At 42.1% G+C, this 21,092-nt stretch overlaps 1 protein-coding gene across 3 annotated transcripts in view; it reads right to left on the bottom strand.

Moving 5' to 3' along the window:
* TP63 (tumor protein p63) overlaps window positions 1–21,092 on the bottom strand; it is a 235,571-nt gene that overhangs the window by 55,375 nt on the left and 159,104 nt on the right. The window lies entirely within an intron of this gene.

Raw genomic sequence — 21,092 nt, 5'->3', positions numbered from 1 at the left:
GGAAGCTCTTCATCTTGTTCCATCTGATGTCAGTTAGGTTCTACTCTGTAGTATGTCTCAGAAACAGCAGGTTCCAGGCACTCAGAAAGGAAGATACATTGCTTTTCCGAATCCCTTCCATATGCTTGGATTTCTCTGTGGGTGACTTAAAAGCCTTCTCCCTAGTCTTACCTTATTTTAGCTAGACTACAAAATAAATATATTACCTTTTTTAATTTTACTTTTTCATTTGAATATATTCTTATTTTTTAACATTTTATTAGGGACTCATACAACTCTTATCACAATTCATACATATACATACATCAATAGGAATTTTGAATATCCTTTTGGGTAGCAGTAACAATAACTGTACTTTATTAACAGCAAATATCCTTTGTGGCAGACTCATGCTCTCTCCTGCCAAGCTGCAGGGATGAACAGATCCTACCATTCAGTTCCTTTACATTCTTTGAGGACTAACTAAGGGTCAAAGCATAGATATAGATATTGATTTGGGACTATTTAACAGAGCACATTTGTTTTTTAACCCCAAACTAAAATAAAAGATGCTTTTGTCCCCCTTGGAGCCACTAATGAAACTACTTATTCCAGTCAGTCTAAGGCCATAAGTATTAATTCCCATACTTATGACAAGAAACAGAAAGAAAACGTAAAGATTTAGCCCAATACCAGTCTTTGATAGAGAAAGCTGGTGGCACAGCAGATTAAGCGTGGGGTTGCCACCCGAAGGGCTGGTAGTTTGCTCCTACCAGCTGCTCCTAGGGAGGAGGAGAGGCTTCCAGGTCTTGGGAAGATTCTTAGTCTCAGAAACCCCATAGAGCAGTTTATTCTGTCTGACAGGTCAGCATGAGTTGGAATCTACTTGATGCCAGTGAGTTTGGGTTTCTTAGTCTATCGTTGCTCTAAGTTCGAGTTGATTCAATGGAAGTGGCTCTGGGTGTTTGGTTATCTTTCATCGATAAGGAAGCTGAAGCCCAAGAAGCAGAATGGTCTCAGATCCCCCAGTGATGCCTAGGACAGCGCACTTACTTCTCGGATAAACAAAACATGGTTTTTCAAACATTTTCCATGCAAGGATGCGTATCCAATTATATAAATGTAGCTCCTCTCCTATGCAAAGCAGTGAGAGAAACAGGCACAGGTAATCCTAAAGATAAAAACATGTGAAGACTGTTAAGCACAGCCCCAGGTAGCCTCCCAGTCCTAAGAAGAATGGATACATTATTGGACTTATTTATCAGTTCAGTATCGGGAAGAAGCAGGTCTGAAACAACTCTGTAAAATCCGTAATGTTAGGAGCCAACACCACACCAAATGACTTGGTGTAGGATCCTACCTCTGAAATATAACTGCAAATCCACCCCCATCCTCCACCCACCTCCTTATCTCTTAATCTGTATGGTTCCAGCAGCCTCCTAACCAGTCTTGCTACCTTGAGTCTTTCTACCTCCACAAGCTTCCCACTTGCCTTCCTCCAGCAGGATTATGATCAACCCCTGCCCTGACTCAAAAGCCTTCTAGATAAAACACAGACGCATAAAACCTTGCAGATTTCCTTAGTGCTTGCAGCGGTAAAGTCAACCTCCTGGGGATGGGGTGCAGTCTTCCTCTCCCTGACCTCACTGACTTCTCAGCAACGCTGTTCTTGTTACTCCTATTCTCCCAGCCAATGCCCAGGACTCCCTGATTCCATCCGGAGAGAGGGGAGAGGCTTTCTACCCCTTTAAAGAGCTACCGTCTTGGAAAGGCACACGGACAGTTCTACCCTGTCATGTAGGGTTGCTCTGCATCAGAATTGACTTGGCCACAGTAAGTGAGAAAGAACCCCTCCCCCGGGAATGTTGGTACGCATGTTTTCCCTCTGTACAATATCATAGCCGTCCCAAAGTCGTCCCTTGAGATTCAGGTTTAGATGTTGTCCTGTGTGCAAGGAGGCAAGTTGTCTGTTTTCTGGGATGCTGTCACATTGTGCTCAGGCGATTAATATGACTATCTGACAAATCTGTGCTGAGGTCCGTGGTATGCGCTGGCATTCTGACACAGGGATAAAAAGACAAATTGCTGCCTCCAAGTTCATGGGGTAATGGGGAGAGAGACATGCCACTGACACAGTGAAATAGTGTAGTGAATTTAAGAGAAGGAACTCCTGAGAGAGGCAGAGGTGTGTGTGTGTGTGTGTGTGTGCTTATGTTTATGTGAGGCTGTGGTGAAGAGGCTGTAAGGGGAAGATGGCCACAATTAATGCTTAGAGTGAGTCTTAAAGAATGAGTCGGGCTCTGCCGAGTAGACAAAGGGGGAGGAGCAGGAAGACATTCCAGACAGATTATAGCGCCTGTCACACTGAATTACAGCTAGGCTTATCAGTCTGGCTTGATACATGGTGAGCCCTTTGAAAAAGAGGGAACTTACCTATCTGCTCACAGGATTACCTGTAGCATCTACCCCTTGAAGAACTAGCAATGCTATGCTACAACCTGCCTGCTCCGGCTGGACACATGGCCTGTTTAACCTTCTGAAGGAGTGAGTATAGTCACCATCAAGAGGGAGAAACTGGTATAGGAGACACTGTAGGGGGCTCATACGAGGTATTCTGTATCGTGTATCGCCTGGTGCTCAAGAAATGCACTTTGAGATTGATGGTGCTGTTTACTGATCTGTGACAAGCGAGTCCTATGATATGGGGCCCCTGACTTTGCTGCAACCGAGGCATCTAGAGCTGGGGACACAACACCTGCCAGGCGCCATCTGGGGCAATCCCATTGGAGTCACGTTAAGTTTGCACATGGTCACCCCACGTTTTGGAATAACTATCGATTTCAAAGTTTCTAAGATTGTAAATTGCAAAAAACTTCAAGTGAATATCTCTGCTTCATTTTAAACACTTTCTCACATAATTCCACCCAGTTGGTAGTTCTTGAAATTTCCTGATACAAAATTCTTTTGAACCTTTTATGGCAGTGGTTCTCAACCTTCCTTGTGCGGTGACCCTTCAATAGAGTGCCTCGTGTGGTGGTGACCCCCCCAACCATGGCATTATTTTTGTTGCTACTTCATCACTGTCATTTTGCTAATGTTATAAATTGGGCGACCCCTGTGAAAGGGTCATTTGACCCCAAACGGGTCCGGACCCACAGATTGAGAACCACTGCTTTATGCAAATATTCCACTGAGACACTGGTTTCTACAGCGTTCCTTCATGTTACATTTCATTAATTTTCCTCAAATAAAAGTTGTTTGTGTCTTAGAATGCAAACAAACAAAACAACTTTAAAAATACACAATCTCTCTTCCTCGAAAAAATTATTAAAATATTGGTGTCTACCAAGCCATTTGAATGTATTTTAACTAAAACAAAGCAAACAAAACCCAGTGTCTTGTAATTGATTCAACTCAATGTAATTTGATATCTTTTTTTCAAGAATCTCATAAAATGCAATGCACTCAGATTCTTTTACGTAGAAAAATGCTTCTGAAAATTTCAATTCACAAGACTATAAGTTTTTATTACACATAATTTGAGAGGACTTCAAAAAATTTGTGGAAAAATGGGAGAGAAAAATAATGGAATTTTTACAGAAAGTTTTGAATTCCTCATATATGTGATAAAGAAAAATTACCGAGAGGTATAGAGATGATAGAAATTCCCATTGGGCAATTAAAATGGTTGATTTTCCTGCCTTATTGGGCTACTTTCTTTTAGATCAAGTTTTGGCTATTACCTCTGAATACTTGGGACCAAATTCATAAATATTTCTCTTCTTATTCCTTACAGGTGTTGGCTAAAATGAAGGCTTAAAAACTTGGAAAGCATCATTTCTTTTTGCCATGGGCTGAATTAATAAGTGGTTGACAAACTAGTCCTAACATTTTTACATCTATTTCATACCAGCAACTAATTTTCTACCATTAAGCTCAATCTTGGCTTTGCTCAAACTCCATCATGCTATATATTTTAACCACCAGCTATCAATAAATGTACCTGCTATATGAAGCAATAACATTTAAAAAGGAATCCTGTAAAAAAAACTTTATGAATCTTTTTGGTATTAGACGTGTTTGAACAGGCATTAAAACACAAACAAGTCTTGGCCCTATCTCATGCAGAATGGGTTGGTTACAGATGTTCTCCTGCAAGCTACATCTTGCCTATTACAAGAACATTCATCTCCCAAGCACATCATTTCACCTACTTTGCCCATAGCAAAACCAAACACAGGCACACAAATCATAGGTTGGGCTTTCTTTCTAATTAACTATATAAGAAACTCTTACCATCATTCTGTCTCTGTATAGAGGAAAACTAAACACCTGAGTTTGTTTGTTTGTTTACGTTTTCTTTCTATAAAACTTCACTATCTGGTAACATCTTAGTTTGCCTTTCCTGTGTAAAAGGTAATAGCCATAGGGGAGACTAAGCTCTGTCTTCATCTTTCCTACCCACAATCCCAATGCCTGGCCAGCACTGAGTCAGAAAGCCAGAGACATTAGCTCATGGCAATGAGGCAGTTGTATGAATTCTGACAAGAGCCTCTCCCCGTCCCTTGGTGATTCAAGGGCAAAATCAGTCCCTGGAAGGTATGGCTTATGACCTAAGCACAGATGTAAACATGCCTTGATAAACGCCTGTGAGAAGTAGGCAATGCCTTCTGTGTGAAGGCAGCGATCTGAATGAGAAATAACTGTCTCCATGGGCGGGTAAGGAGTCCTGCTGGCAGAGCTGGCCAGGCTTCGGGCTGCAGTCAGGGCAGAGCTGGCAGTCCACGAGCTATCCCTCAGAGAAAGCTGAAGTTCTTTTGCTCCTAGACAGCCTCTGAAACCCTAGGGAGGTCCTCTATGCTGCCAGATGGAGTTGCTATGAATTGCAATCAACTCAATGCAGTGCATTTTGGTGGGTCTTTTGTTCTGTTTGGGTTTTTTTTTTTCCATAGGAAACCAGATAGCCCAATTTGAAAAGACAACCCATGTGCAGCTGAGCTAGCTCAGGTGTTCTCAACAGATTTCAGCGGCTACTTGTCCCGGAGTTGTCTTTTGTAAAAGCCCATGCCTGGCTTCTAAGGCACTTCTGCGTGAGCTCAGAGCTCCGGGCCAGCTGGTTCACCCTAGCACCATTCAGTCTTACGTGGGCATTGATTTGGCCCAGATCGCCATCCGTCTAGGGGAAGGGAAACGACAATTCTACTAGATAGTCTCCTTTGTTGTCTCTTCAATGAAACCAAAAGGGTTTAGTGTTTGAGGGCCGATAGCCCTCATACCTTTCATATGAGGCATGAGAAAGGCTATTGTAGGCCCCTTTGTAATGGGCTGACTAAGAATTCCATCTCTACCTTCCACTGGGACCGCAGGTGAAAGGAGGGTCAGGTTCATTTTGAAGATAGGACGCTTTGCGTCTAACCTGCTGCCTCTACCTCATGGCAGCAGTGGCACTTTGCATGAAGAGAGATGTCTAGTTTACAATCTACTTGCACCTCAATATCCCATTGGATCCTTACAACCACCCTGGAGGGCGGGAGTCATTATCTTCCTTTCCAGGTGAGAGAACCGAGGCACCCGGAACACACAACGATTTGTCCAAGGCTCCAACTGGAGCGGGGCACTCGCTGCCCTACTCTATGGAGGAAACTCATCCCAGACTCCTCTCACCCTGCTCTTTCTCCCTGCCTTTCTCTCTAGTCCCTGGAGAAGGGGACTTCGAGAAAAGTCGCTTGCCCTCAACTCCGTCTCTGCTGTGGAGGGCACTGAGCAAGTGTTCAGCCCCGCCACCCTGAGTCTCCACAACTACAGTCATTTCCAAACGATTCTCCCTTACGCCTATTTCTTTCCAACGTACTTCTCCATACTATCAGATTAAGGTGACATATCTGCACCTGAGCATTAGAATATGTATGCTCAAGAAATACTCCCTGTCAGCACATTGCCTGTGGCAGGAAGTCACCAGGCTTTAACCTGTGCAGGTTGTACCATCCTATCTTTTTGCCTCCACCTCTGCACTATCTCAGGTTCAGGCAGACAGGTACAAGGCCTGTCTCACCAAGAGCTCTACAGACTTGCCTCTGTGTGTTTACTGAGGCCACCCCCACTGCCTGTCTGGAAAGCCTACCCTCTTCCCCACTTAACCAACTGCTTCCTACAGAGCAAGTCAATTGCTGCTCTCCTCCTCCTATTTCTAGTCAGCAACCTCTTCTGAAGTCTTCTGATTGTTAAATCCGAGGGAGCTTGAGAAGTCACTTGCTTCCTGCTCTTACATAACACTTCAGTCAAGTGCCCCACCTCTCCTTTTAGCCCCTGTGCCCTGGAAGGAGCCCTGGTGACAGATATTACAAGTGGGGTTGTTAACCACAAGGTCAGCCATGGGGAGCCCTGGCCACTCAGAGAGAGAGAGAGAGAGAGAGAGAGAGAGAGAGAGAGAGAGAGAGAGAGAGAGAGAGAGAGAGAGAGAGAGAGAGAGAGAGAGAGAAAGTTTTTTCTCCCATAAAGATCTACCCTCTCAGAAATCCAGGCTGTGAGTTTGGCTTTTGAGTTTTGAAAAGGAGTCCTGGAGGCAGAGTGGGTGATATGTTGGCCGGTTACCTGTGAGGTCAACCTCTGAAACCCATCAGCCACTCCATGGGAGAAAAATAAGGTCCTGGAAAGATTTACAGTCTCCGAAACCCAAAGGGATGGTTCCAATCTGTCTTCAAGGATGGCAATGGCTGGGATTGACTGGATGGCAGTGGTTAGGGTTTGGACTTAGTGATGGGGAGGCTGGTTGCCGCTGGAGGCTGTGCATTCCATTCCTAGGAAATGCTGACCATTCCTCACTCTGAGCTGGAATCTGCCTCCTAGTGACCTGTCTTTCTTTGAGGTAATTGTGCCTTCTGGGCCATCCAAAGAAATAAAGCATGTGGTTGCCTGAAGGGGACTGAGCAATAAAGCAGAACCTCCAAAGAGCCAATTAACAGTAGATGACTGGGAAGCCCAGATCCTACCTACCTTGTCCTTTAGGGCGGAGGCTGAAACGTGAATCTCTCCTATGTTGTCTCCTATGGCAAGGTTAAGTTATCTCAAAATCATACTTTGTAAAATTGCATAACTATATATCAGAAATAAATACTGTGATTTGCCTAGGGGTAACTCAAAAAGACTTAAGAAAAATACTAGAACTTCAATTATAAAGTTGATTTCTTTTTGCTTCGTTTTAAGGAAAGGAATATTTATAAATACATATATGAGAGGGTTTAAACAGTCATGGAAAATTTGAATTAAGAGACAGTGGAATTTTTTTCATGAACTTTTTGAAATCCCTCCTTGGCAGTTCTAGTAGAATGCAACTTTGAAATAAATTTTAGAGCAAAATATGACACATTCATTGTTTTTCAATGGCCACTTCATATCATACTCTCAAGATGTCCTCCGGTATTTATTTTCCACTCCTCAATAGGGCAAATGTTTATTGAAACATTGTTGCAATACATCACTTCCACCACATAGAGGAAATCTAACTAACATCAAATTAACCCCAAAGCGCGAGTCTGTTTCGACTCTCAGTGAACCTATAGAGGCGCCACAGCTGTACATTTTTCCAGGAACAGCCAGGCTCAGCACACAACCTCATCTTTCTCCCCAACAGCGGAACTGTCGACCTTCCAGCGAACAGGCCAACTCCTAGTCCACTACGCCACCAGGGCTCCTGACAGGGGATCACCAAACTCTAAAGTCGCTGTCACCGAGTCAAGTCTGACTCCTCTCACTCACTGCCTGCCATCGAGTCAATTCCAACTCATCGTGACCCAATACGAGAGGGCAGAACTGCCCTTGTGGATTTCCATGACTGTAACTCTTTATGAGGCTAGGAAGCCTCGTCTTTTTCCCAAGGAGTGGGTGGGGGTTTCAAACGGTTGACTGTGCAGTGCACAGCCCAACTCGTAATACACTATGCCACCAGGGCTCCTTAATCCCGACTCACCCTGGAGGACCGAGTAGAACAGCTCCAACTGGGACCTTCCAAAACTGTAAATCTTTTCAGGAGTAGAAACCCTCATCTTTCTACCAAGGGATGGTGGGTGATTTTGACCTGTTGACCTTGAGATCAGCAGCCTAATGTGTCACCCACCATACCACTAGAGCTTATTTTAAAGGAAATCTAGGCACCAAAAATTGAAGTTACCCTTTGGATAGGATTCCCAAATACAATCTACAGAAAATCTAGTGGTAAGGCAGATTCAGAGCCCTGAGGGTCTAGTGGTTATGTGTTTGGCTCATATCTACAAGGTCAGCAGTTCAAAACCACCACCAGCTCATGCCACTTCTCAGAAGAAATAGAGCTGTCAACTCCTATATTCAAACTACAGCCCCAGAATCCCACAGGCGGGCCACGGTGCATTGGCATCAATTCAATGGCAGTGAGGGAGAGTGCGAGAGCGTATAAACTCTAATCTGAAGTATATGTCCATTCTAACTCAAGTAACCACTTATCAGGCGTTGTGGTCCATACAGTCTATCCATTATCTCTAACCCTATTAATAGCATTTCTACTTAAAGGAGACGTTTTCTATTTTTAGTGACTAGGAAGTTGTCTTAGATTTGGCGTCATATCTAAGGTCATAAAGATAGAACAAGGTAGAATTCAATTTCAGGTCTCTGATTTTTTCCCCCTCTACCATGCTCTCCAGAGGCACTTTTGTTCTCTTTAATTTCTTTTTTTTTTTTTTCAAGAAGAGGCAAGGAGGGGCAAGCTACCATTAGGATGGGCCACTACATCTGTAACCTTCACCTTGAAGGATAATTACAAAAGACACTGTAAGCATCCACTGTACTTTTGTAGAATTATATGCTTGATATTACATCTCACTGTAATTTAGCAGTTGAAAAGGCAATTTCATTTGGAATCACAAATTTATGCAAAGAAGATCTCTCCTGGTCCTTAAATATTTCAGAACTTTTCATTTTCCATTTTTGAAATCGAATTTCTGGTGTCAAACTAATTAAGGAAGTAATAAAATGGGAGGTATATCCCAGCACCCTCAAGTCCACGTGACAATGTCAAATCAAACTGGCAAACCACGGGGAGGAAAAAACCTGTTAGCTTGGAGGACTTGTACTTAAAGCTTAAAACGATGTAATAGCTTCTCTTATGGTTCATAGTGCTTTCATACCCAGAGATTGTTAACTCTTTATGGGAGAAGAAAGCTTATCTGTCTCCTAGGGAGTGGCTGACCTTTTGAATCACAGCTCAATTTGCAGCCACTATGGCACCAGAATATTTGATACAACTCCAGAATATGTGACAAAATTAGTGACCATGAAACCCCTAGCAGAAACACAAACAACAGATCTTGGAAGACTTAGAGGTGAAAATATGAGATCCTGTGCAGGGAAGTATGATTGCAATTGGGTCAGAATGACAGCTATGCCTGGAGCACATTGGGAAGCAAATTAGCATAGAGTTTTAATCTTCTAGGTATACTGACAAGAGCTTTGGTGGTTCGGTGGTTAAGCACTCAGCTGTTAAGTGAAATATCCATGGAAGAAAGACGTGACAGTCTACTTCCATCAAGATTCCCAGCCTTAGAAACCCTCTGAGGCAGTTCTACAGTGTCGCTATGAGTTGTAATGGACTCACCACTGTGGATTTGGAGCCATAGTGAGACATGGAAGCTGCGCTCATGAGTTTTTTGTTGTTACTGTACCTTCAGTACAGGTGTATTTTTACTGGAGGTAGTAAATTTCTGCTGAAGCACTACACAAAATATCCTAGACAGTCATTTAAGTGTCATCTCTGATAGGGGCTCACCCCGTACAGTCTACCCTCCCCCTTTCTCCTACTGACACCAATGGCCAAGAGTAACTCTCTCATAGTGTAAAGCAACACTACAGAATACAGTAATTCAAGAAGTGAAATGTTAAGCTAGACATTCTACTTAAATTGATTTTACTTCTTTCCACAAATCAGAATCCATCCTATGAAAATGTACCATTACAGAGCCTACAAGCGCCTCTGAAAGCATCCAATTATCAAATTCAAAGTGAGCACATTATATTTGGGGGAAGCCTCCACTCATTATTTTTTAGAAAACCAATTCCCTTTCCTCTCTTTTATCCCTCCTTCTGATTATCCTCATCCAGCCTCCACTCTTAACACCAAGAGTTCAAGTTGATAATTATCCTTGACTGGGAGGCGGGGGAGCATATGAGGTATTCTGTTCAAAAGCAAACAAAGAACTCTTATATAACATAGTTATATAAGCAAGAAATAACTTCAAGATACTGATGGCTATATATGTATCTCTTGAGGAGAAGCTAGGCTGTGAGAGGTCCACAGTTCTTTCTTGTTCTGTTCTGCCACCGGCTCAGTTACTTTCCTTTTTCATTTATCATAGGTTCCCTAGATACATCACTTGCCATCTAGTTTTTACAACCAAAAAACCTACAAATTAGTTTATGTTTGTCCAATTACATGATGATTCTCAGAATAAAATATGAGTTTCTATCAAACATGCCCTTGTTAATGTCTACAACTGAAAGTAAAGACCTTTGAAAATAAATGAAAGTGTAACTATCTATTATCGGTGAGTATTATGAACAAGCAATAGAAACCTAAAGCATGGATTATATCTTGAGTAACCCATGAAAGTTGACCATTTTTACTTATAAAAGGTTGATAGAGACAAATCAAAATAGTTAAATTAGTTCTCCGACAAGTATCTCCCTAAGCATCTTAGAACGGCACACAGTTATTTATGCCTTCATAACTCCACTGGGCGTTGGGTGCACAGAACAAGGAGTCTGCTTTAATTATGAACTAGGAGTTATTTCCAAAGTCTTTAACCATTGAGCTCATGGTTCGCATGGAATACTGTATGACGTAATATCAGGAAAGACGTGTGACAGGGTTGTAGCCTCTCACCATGCTTATTCAAACTGTATGCTGAGCAACTCGTCAGCGAAGCTGCCTTCCAGGAAGAAGAATGTGGCATCCCTGTAGTAAGCAGATGACAAAATCTTGCTTCCTCAAAATAAGGAGGAATTGAAGCACTTGCTGATGAAGACAAAAGATTACAGCCTTCAATATGGATTACAACTCACAACTGGATCGATAGGTGACATCATGATACATGACAAAAAGGCTGAAGTTGCAAAGGGATTTGTTTTCTTGGACCCACAATCAATACTCAGGGAAGCAGCAGCAAAGGACCACAAGACATGTTTCATTAGGTCAGTCTGCTGGACAAGCCCTCTTCAGCGTATGTGAAAGCAAGGATGTTACTTTAAAGACTAAGGCGCACCTTAATTAATTGCCTCATATGCATATGAAAGTTGGTCACTGACCAAAGCAGAAATGATGCCATGGGACTGTAGTGCTGGAAAAAGACTGTTGAAGGTACCATGAGCTGCTAAAAGGACAAACGGATCTGTCTTGGAAGAAGGAATGTTCGAATACTTCTTAAAGGCAAGACAGCAAGACTTCTTCTTACATACTTTAGATATGTCCTCAGGAGAGATGAGTCCCGGGAGAAGGACATCTATTTTGATAAAGGAGCATAGAACACCAGGAAGGCCCTCAAGAAGGTGGACTGGCGCCCTGGCTGCAAACATGGGCTCCAGCATGGGGCCAACTGTGAAGATGGAGCAGGACCGGCAGTGTTTTGTTTCGTTGTGCCCAACATGACGTCCCTATAGGTCAGAACTGGCTGGCTGGCACCTCACAAGAACAACCACGGCACTGCTTTAAAGACACCGTTCACAATCAAGGAAAGAAAAGACATCAATTTCTAAATGGTTTAGCTCACAAAGAGATTATGAATGATCAAAGATACATTTTCTAATCATCTGTTCCAAGTGTGAGCTGATAGAGAAACACAGTCCAAGTCTCTATTAGGAAAATACTGTTCATTTTCCTTCTGGGAAACCTACTTTATCAACTATAACCTATTTGCAACGTCTTTAACCTCATTGTTTGCGTGGAAAAACCAGAGGACCGATTACAGGTGATAAACATGAACAGATTCTATTTAAAGACAAACACAAAGTTCCGGGTTAATGAAAATGTAATGCACTATATTCACTCTACTGCCTCCAAGCTAGGAATAGAGCTGCTCATTCGTCCTTCTAATTCTCATACTCAGAGGTCTGAGTGCACATTTCCCCTCTCCAAAGGAGGTCTGGTGGCACCATGATTAAGTGCACTGAAAGAGTTAGTCCAGTGGACTCCAAGCCCCTATGCACAGCAGCTTCCAGGACCGAGAACCTCGTAGAATTAATCGATGTCAATTGCTCTGAAAAGCATCATTAGAAGGTTCTGAATATATTGGGAGAAAAATCCAGAACAAAACTAAGAATCATAAAAAAGATTAGATTTCCTGGTAGGACAGAGAATGGTCGAACCTAAGAGATTATAGCCCTTTGTCACTCTCACGTCTAGAAATAAAATCACCCCCAATGTCCAACTGGTTTTGTTTTTAAAGGAAAGATAGAGAGAAAGGTGAACATTTGGAACCCACCAGGATCTCTGAGGGAGAAAGACCTGGTAGTTGGCTAGGAGACTGAGCAATTCAAAGGCAAAGACTTAGAATCCTCAGTACGGCATGGCTGTGGGAGGAGAACGAGAGGTAGTCAGGAGTGATTAAATTCACCGAAAACCTATAGAATATTAAATCTAAAAAGTTTTATTTAAATATATATATATACAAACAACATCCCTAGTAATACCATCAAAAATTATTCAATGTCCTACCTAAGATATGCTCATTCAATTTCTATAGTACAATATTATTTTTTAAATATCATTCCTAGCCACAGGAATTCATTTGTAAGGTTACCATTCTACAGTCCTTAAGAAAATATATGAGAGATACTGGTTTTCTCAAATTATTCCCCGAAATGTCCTAAAGTTCCACTGTGCATGCCACTGTGCTTAAGAAGAGTTTTAGTTAAGTTTATAAAAAACAATAGTGTAAAAATGTTATGTTCTCAGCAAACAGCACATACATGTCAAAAACCCAAAGGTATTGAAGCCAATGTAAAAGAACTGTGAGAATCTTTTTTCTATTTTAAATGGTTACAGTGGTTTACAGTGGTCATAGCTTCACTGTTATGATATATAGCTAATCATATCTATGGATTATTTGGTCAAAATATGGATCATAATTATGACACACTGAGGAAATATGATTAGTTTTTCCAAGAAGATGTGGCAGTTTTTACAAAGAAAAAAGGTAGAGACTATTTTTTAACTTCAATACTCTGAATTAATAAATATAAAAAGCACAGTTTAACCCACATGGTAGAAGGAAAAACTAAGCACGGGGGTAGGGGGGAGGATTATTGCTCCAGCTCAAACAATAATTCTTGTAAATGAATTCCGGTGTTACTCAACGAGCGTACCATACCTAATTATATAAGTATGTACACTTATTTTTGCATGACCTAGTAAGAATTACTAAAACATATTTTTGTCCAACCTGTTGAAATACTACTAATAAAACATCTCATAAAAAGGAACCTAATTAACAGTTGTTAGCAGTTGGAAGATTTGATGAAACATGTTTTCTGAAAAAATTATTTTACATTAAAAATACTCAGAACGATAAAATATGATTTTATCCCATATTTGTGCCTCTAGAGAGATATACAATCATGGGTATGGAATAAATATGTATGTCTAGGGAAATATGGTTTCAATCCATGTCTTCTTTTAAGTGGAAGACCTCACCTAAGTACCTGAATTGTAAGCATGGATGCGATGTAATCTTCAAGAAAGTCAATCTCAAAATAAAAATCCAGAATAAGATAATAACATATTTTGTTTTTAGAGCTTCATATCTCAGATTCCTCTAGCACTTTATAAACGTTAATTGTGCCTCCCGGCATTCCTGCCAGGTAAACATTACAATACCCATTTAACAGATGGGCCAAGACGCAGCAGTTTTCCCCAGATCACACAGCTTCTCATACCCAAAAGTCTTTTTTCTGAGTCCTGTGTTCTACTTAATGAGCCCCCTCTTTAAGAGTCTGTCAGATGACTTCTCAAATTCAATTGAGGATTCTTAAGTATTCATCATTCTCCCTATTTAATTCATCTTGGAAACCACTCAAAGGGAGAGAAAAAAAAACCCACTTTTGAAATGGTGTCTTCATCTTAATCACCATATTTTTCATAGGATGTCCTGTAAATGGCACTGGATAAATTGCATAATTTATTACAAAACAGAATCAAAATGAATGGACAGACCACGAAAGAGCTCTCGTTTGATCACTATATAAAAAGACAGTTTTGATTTTGCCTAAAACTATTAGAAATGGAATTCTCCATTCTTCCAACTTTTCTTTGATGTTAAAATGGCGAGTCAGAGATAGATACATAGATAGAGCTTCATAATTACATACCATGACACTTCATTATTAGAGTCTAACTAGACGAATTGTGCTACATCTATTTACAAAGTTGGAATCCACACTTAATTTATGTCACAATAAATTAGGCTTAAGGTAACTGGTTACTATCAACTTTTCTCTTAAAGTTCAGCTGGGAGAGACTTGATGACAGGGTCTTGCTCTTTATTAAAAACCTGGGAAAGATTGCAACTACGATCATTACCTAAGGACTTCTGTGTGTCTAATTACAGGACCCCTGGCTCTGAAAAACATCCCACATCGGCAACACATCTCCACGACTTGCAAGTGTCTAGTTCAGGGGTCCCCAAACTGCGGTCTGCTGAGTGTTTTTGCCCCATTTTGGTTTTTTACTTCAAAATAAGGTACATGCAGTGTGCATAGGAATTTGTTCATAGTTTTTTTTTTAACTATAGTCCGGCCCACCAAGGGGTCTGAGGGACAGTGAACTGGCCCCCTATTTAAAAAGTTTGAGGACCAGTGGTCTAGACTTTACCATCCAATTCCATGTGAACTCTTCTTTAATCCTGAAGAATCAGAAGTTGGTGGGCCAAAACACCTGTTATTTCCAGCCTCGCTTTTGGTCATAGAGACCTGAGTGAATATATTAATTGCTGCTAGTATAAAATCATGAGGCTTTATTATAGATGCAATTGGTCTTACTCCTGCAACTAGATTGCTAAATCATTTTCATGAGAAACCTCCATCCACTCTTCTCCACCAGAACGGGTGAGAACTAACTGCAAGGTGCTTGGTCACATGTTGCAAATGACTACCTTGAGGGGATACAAAGAGAAGGAGGAGATACACGGCTCATAGATGGGACCAGACCAGGAGTGACAGTCCCACAACAAACGGAACACATCATTCTGGACTGATCATTTCAAGGAATCCCAGTTGAGCTTAATGACACACTCTATTTTTCTTGAGTCATTAAAAAAATTCTATGGCGTTATTCTCTGTTTATGTCTCATTTTCAGGAATGTTTTGTTCTAACACACTCTCTATGTGCCTATTAAAAATAAGCCATCAGTGAGTAAGCTGAGAAAATTGATTTGAAGCCTTTTAAATCTCACTACCCTTTTCTGATGATAGGTTTGGCCAATTTTAGAGTTAGTTACCGAGTTCCAGAAATGTCATGATGATAAAAGGAGATACCAACCAACAATAAACCCTGCCTTCGTGCCAAGTAGTCCATACTGCATGTCACTAGATATTTTGTGAAATAGAATTTTCATAGGATTGAAGAGGTAGGAAGGTCATTTACTGTAAAATAATAATAATAATTATAAGAAGAAAATCTATTTTAATAGCGCACTTCTTAGTGTATTTTAAGAAGTCCAACAGCACTACGGAAGAATGGTGTGCACATTCAGTTCCGGGAAAGAATCCAACCTTGCAGAGTGTATGGAGCAGTTCACGCTCTACTCCGGCCTACAGGGCCACTAGGAGTTAGAATTGGCTTGATGACAACAGAGTTAGGTGTTAGTTTATTTTAGCCAGCAATTAATGTATGTAATTTCAAAGGACAGAGCATTATTATGTCTGAGTAAAATATTCAAGTCTGCCACCTTTGAGATGACTCATTCGTTTCAACTCAACTATAAACTCACTGATTGAGTTGATTCTGACTTAGAGACCCTACAGGCCAGAGCTAATCCTCATGATCAAGCAATTTGAACCTTCTAGCAGATCCTTGGGAGAAAGTCTGGGTTTTCTACTCCGGTGAACAATAAATGCCTCAGAAGCCCACAGGGGCCCCTTTGAGTCAGCACTGACTCGATGGCAGCGAGTTCGGTTTGGGCAGTGAGTTCTAGTTCGGGGTGTGGTAGTTTGGTCCCCCTCCAGTAGAAGTGCTCCTGTGGGTTTCCCAGACTGTAATTCTTTGTGAGAGTAGATAACTTTTTCCTGCAGACCAGCTGGTGGCTTTGAACTGTTGACCTTGTGGCTAGCAGCCGAATAGGTAACTCACTCCACCACGAGAGCTCATTAAGATTCAGTGATTTTTTTTATAACTGCAAAAGAACTGATACAATTCCTATTGTTTTGCTAGAGATTTCCGTCATGATTGATTCTTATCATGAGCCTCTCAATTTTATCCAAAGTTTCTTTTAACCAACTGGGAAAACGATACAATGGAAACTCAGATACTGATATTACTAGCAGTCACTATGGACAAATCTAAAGAATCGAATTGACTGCCACTAACAACATTACACAGGGGCCACGGTGGCACTGAGGGTTAGGGGTTAGGTCAGGTGCTGGGTAGTGAAGAATTAGTGTCTCAGAAATGCTATCTAGGGACATTATGCGTCAGAATTGACTCAGTGGCTGTGGCTTGGATGAGGTACAACAAACAAAGTTAAAAGAGAGGAGAGATGTTGTGGGTGGAAGAAGGCAGACATGGAGGAGGAGGAGACAGCAGAACAGCAAGAGGAAGAAAATGCAAGGAAAGAAAAAAAGGTTTTTGTAATAGCAAACAGAATGCACGTGTTAGTTATTCATTTATTTTTCATCGGTTCTGATAATATTCCACTGCAGCTGAAGATTTTTCTCGCACATGGAAACTCTAGAACTCACTCAGTAAAGTGCTCCAGAGGATGTGGGACAGTGACGAGAATTACATGAAGTAAATTTGCCTATCACAATCACATGAGAGTCGCTCTAAACAAATAAGAAACGCCTCTGATTGGGTTACACCCATTGGACTAGGGGTAGCCCCTCTGCACAGACCTGAACTCAGTCACTTATTTTAAAATCCAAAACCTGAAGTTAGATATGGATTTTAAATGATCACCAACAATATCTAGGCACTTTATAGCATTCTCCTGTGAGCTAGGTTAAGGTTAATGTGTCCAATGCTCTAATTTTATCATCATGGAAGGGGTACGAAAGAGCACCCCTCTGTATACCTCAGAATCAGTCAGGGGTCCTCAAACTTTTCAAACAGGGGGCCACTTTACTGTCCCTCAGACCCGTTGGAGGACCGGACTATCACTTTTAAAAAAAACTATGAACAAATTCCTATGCACAATGTACATATCTTATTTTGATATCAAAAACAAATGGGGCAAAAACACCCGGCGGGCTGGATAAATGTCCTCGGCGGGCCACCAGTGGCCCGCGGGCCGTAGTTTGAGGACGCCTGCCTCAGATGATTCACAGGGCAGCAATGAGAAAAAGAGAAAAGAACTTTGTTCTGAGTGTCTCCAATGAAATCTAACACATCACACTCATGGGGGTACAGCAACCTCATTTAGGGCTCACTTAGAAGGGATAAAGGAAGCTGGCAAACCACCTCCGTCATTGAAGAGCGTCTCTGTACACCGTGTCCTTTGCATGGGCTATTCTTGAGAGTCTCGGGATTCCAGAGCACCGTGCAGTGAGCTGGCTTGCATTGGATTTCTGCTGAGCTAGCGGTATTCTGTTGGAAGTCTTACATTTCAGGTAACCTGATGACCGTGAGGGTGGGCCATGAGCCCTCAGTGGGCCCCAAAGCCAACAGGAGAGCGCTTGCAAAAGGATGAGATGTTGGACTCAATGAACCCCACCCCCCTGAGAACTGGCTGTTCCCCTCCAAACGCCACATCTCTAATCTCTTCACTTTCTCAAATCAGATTCTTCACAGTTGCATACACAACCCAAAGCTTCCAGAGGAAAGGGCGTGGAATAAGGCGCTTCCTAAATCCTGGTGGACGCAAAAAGGACCACATTCACAAGGCAGTGACCCATGAGGGTCAGCTTGAAAACTATCACTGTTTCCACTGCTGAGAAGAGAAAACCAAAGCAAGTTTCTTAATGGTCACCAAGGCCCCCTGGCTGAAGACTGTGCAGGGCGCTGGGTCAGGGTACAGCATAATGTGATCACATGGCCAATCGACTAGGTCGTGCCCTCAGAGGGAACACAGTAAATAAAATCAACCTGGGATTCTGCCAGAGCCTTGAGTATGCAACCGGTTAGGTGCGTGAAGCCAAGATCAAGGCCAGTGGACTCCTATTCACAGAGAGCCCTCACCACCTGTGTCGAGCATAATAATAGCAAAATCACGGGCCCCACCCGGTGATGGTGTTCAGTACTGTTAACTCAATTCTCAAGTAGGTGTTACAGAAAGCTATTTTTGCCTCCCCGGCACTCTGAAGGCATTCTCCGCCAGACCATGCTATTTCTGTTACGGGCTGTATGATGCTTTGTTACATGGACAGGCCATAATCTGGCTGCTGGTGTCCCAGGTGGTGAGCGGTTGGGTTGCTTCCAGAACATTGGCGCTGCACACGACTCTGCTAGTTCTTCCATAAGTGGAGGCCCTGTTAGGCTTTGTTTATCACAGGAATATCAAAAGACACCTCCAGGTTAAAAATAAAGAACACATGGCTAAAGCCAACAGATCCTGAATTTTGGAAAGGGACTGTCCTTGTGCCGACAAGGAGAGAGAGTGTGGGTGCTTAGGCAGGGCGGAAAAGCAGTCCAGCAGCTTTCAGAGCTCTGCTCTGTGAGCGCCTCGTGTCACCCTGTGTCATCGACTAGTGTACATATTTAGATAGTGGATACTATCAGAATCCCTCAGGCCTGTAGTCTGCATGCGAGTGGCCCCAAAGCAGTAGACAGTTTGCTTTTTATTCTCCCAAATCATTACATAGTATATAATTGACCTTTCAACAAAACTGTAATACATTAATGTCTGGGAAATAAAAAGAATTCCAAATTCAGGATGGATCAACCTTGTGTGCCTGCCGCACACTGGGTGTCCAGCCAGGCACTGACAGGTGTGTCTTCTGCATAGTTATGGGAACCCCGTGGGTAAGACAGTATTAGCATCTCTATTCTAGGTGAGGAAAGGGAGGCTCAGAGAGACTGAATTCTTTGGGAAGTTCACACAGGCTGCTAGTAAGTCTCCATGGTTGACGTTTATTTGTGTCTACATTTTTACCATTTTCAAACCACCTTTCAGGTGCCCTGGCTATTGCTGCTGCTGCTGTTGTTATGTAGGCAGCCAGCTGCTCCCATCCATAACAATCTCATGCACAAAAGAAGAAAATGCCACCTGACCCTGTATCATTCTCAGTTGTTACATTGATGAGGCCATTACTGAAGCCACTGCATCAACCCATCTCCTAATTGGCCAATGGTAGCCAACTACAATCCCAACCCACTGTGTCATATTAAATGGCAGACCTTTATATGTAGTATAAATTATTTTGAGGTTATAAGAACATTGCAAACTAAATTCTAAACTCGGGATTCAGATTATGTGCTTGTATGTGTTTGCGAAATAGAGAATATAAAAAAATCCGATCATACTATTTCCTTTGGAGTAATTAAAATAAATGCAATATGTTTTTAGAACCGTGAGCCCACTCACATTTGTTATTTAAAATACAGAGAAAAGAAAAGAAAAGGGAAAAGGGACAATTCCATAAAAAAGGACTACAAGTGATAAAGCGGTAAGATACTTTTAGTGGGATTTTTTACAGAATTACCAGAGGTTATGTAATACGTGCGACCTCTCCCATAGGGCAGCTATGTTTGCTGCTTCCAGTGCGTGGGCCATTGCTATAAGAGGCCCAGCTGCTGTGACAGGTGCAGTGTGAGCTCGACAGAAAATGCCTTCCACGAGTTATGCTGCGGGATGTAAGGACCAGCTCCCTAGGAGCCAGAGCCTGAGGCTGCCTGTTCCTGCCTTTCTTCAGTCCAGAGGAGGCACAGCGCAGAAAAGAAGATGGAGAGACTTTCAACTGGGAGTGAGGAGGCCCTGGTTCTTCCCCCTCTTTGACTGGTTAATAGCTGCGTAAACTTTACCCCGACGAGATATTTCCGAATCTGTAAATCTGGAGATAACATTTTTGGTTATGAGGCTAATGGGAGAAAATACTTTTAAAAATGTACTTGGATTGGGGGGGGGGGAGCTCAAAGATTTAGCTATAGATCTTTTGAGATGTTCTCGGCTGCTACTCAGATAAAGGTTTCATTGTCCTTAATTCAAAAGAAATGCAACCGGGCCTAAAAGAAGCCTGGTTGTAACAAGGGTGTCTTTAATAAAAAATATAAATACCATAGGATACACTAGAATGAAGATCTCATTCAACCACTATTTTATTTAAAGTCTACAGGGCAAACAATAGACAACTGACCCGAAACCCACGAAGAACAAAACCATTTAATCCATGCCACTTAGTTAATGGTCGAACCCAGGACCTTCTGAGAACTGTGCTGCTTTATCAATATGGAAATTTCATTTGAGGGAAAGATGGGCTTCACCAAATTTCCATCACAAAGGAAGAGACTCCATCGAGGAGCGTTACAGTGGCTTCTCTACGGTCACATAGATGATCGATCCACGGTCTGGCTCCCATAATCCCCTTTCCCCGGCTCCGGACATGTCTGCCATCACATGTAAGAAAAGTGTGTCCCTCTGCTCCACACCAAACAAATACAAAATTCTCCAACTCCCACACACAAAGTGTCTTTTAACCTACCATTGAAATAGACATCACCCCGTGCCCAACATATTCAGTGAAACCATGTGCTTCTCTGAGGGCAGAGGCGCTGAGCGAGACTGGACTAGATGTGTTATGTAAGATTGGAAAAGGCCTTAAGATTTCTACACGAAGAATGGTAACACAGAAGGTGGTAGGAAGATTACCTGTATATGATATAGCATCTGCTCCTAGGTTCTCAGGTCACTTTTAAGGACCCAATTTGAGGGAGTCCCAGATATGAGGTC

The sequence above is a fragment of the Tenrec ecaudatus genome, chromosome 8 (assembly GCF_050624435.1).
Source record: "Tenrec ecaudatus isolate mTenEca1 chromosome 8, mTenEca1.hap1, whole genome shotgun sequence".
Taxonomy (NCBI): domain Eukaryota; kingdom Metazoa; phylum Chordata; class Mammalia; order Afrosoricida; family Tenrecidae; genus Tenrec; species Tenrec ecaudatus.
Note: the sequence above shows the minus strand (reverse complement) of the source record. Positions and strands in the feature narration are given on the sequence as shown.